Raw genomic sequence first — 976 nt, forward strand, 5'->3', positions numbered from 1 at the left:
GCCTATGACTGTGAACTTGTTTATTTATCAGGAATAGCTGACCATCGTTGCACAGACTGTAGTTCTAGCTACACTGGGGCAGAAAGCCCAGAAGTTCAAGGTCAGCCTGGCCAACAGTGGGAAACCCTATGGGAGAAAGAAAAGGAGGAAGAAGGGAAGCAGAAAGGAAGGAGGAGAAGAGAAAGCCAGATACACGATTATTTTATTCCTGAATCTCCTTAACTGTTTCTTCTTTATATTTTCTCTTTTTCTTTCCTAATTAGAAAAGTTGGCTTTTACTTCAAGGACCTTTTCATGGTCTTTGCCCAGTGTCAGCCTAGCAATAAACACCTCACTAGAGTGGTTGCCTGTATGGTCGGTTCTGCCATTAACCTTTCTCCATAGCCCCACCCAGTGCAGACGATGGATCTGTTCCGTGAAACTTGGACTATGCCTGAGTGCTGGTCGTAGGATGTCCTCACATAATCTGAACCTCACCATCCTTTCATCCTACCTTAGCTTTTTGGAAAGAGGAGAAGAGTAAGCTTCCTGCCACTGTGGGCAGGTGCACTGACACGCCTTTTAGGGTTCTTGCTTTGGGCATACATTTTAGCATAATTTTTTTACTAAATTTCTCAGATTTATTCATAATTTATCTTAGTTTTACATTAAATATGTAAATTAATTGGAACGGATGTGAGCTTTTTGTATATTGACTTTTCACTTAAGATATATAACTACTCATTAATTCAAGTACTAAAACCTTTAAAATTTTCTCTGAAGAGTCTTCCATAGTTAGACTAACTCATGTAACAGTCACATCTGTACATTACCTACAGGCATTTTTATTGTCATCATTTCCCAGATTAGGAAACTGAGTCCAGGGGGATAAATTACTTTCTAAAAATATACTGCAAGTAAGTAGTGGGGTCTGGATTCAAATAATTTAAAGTCCTTGCATTTAACCACTGCATGCCTCTCTATCAGCAGTCAATCT

Source organism: Octodon degus, unplaced genomic scaffold (assembly GCF_000260255.1).
Source record: "Octodon degus isolate 3935 unplaced genomic scaffold, OctDeg1.0 scaffold00115, whole genome shotgun sequence".
Lineage (NCBI taxonomy): Eukaryota > Metazoa > Chordata > Mammalia > Rodentia > Octodontidae > Octodon > Octodon degus.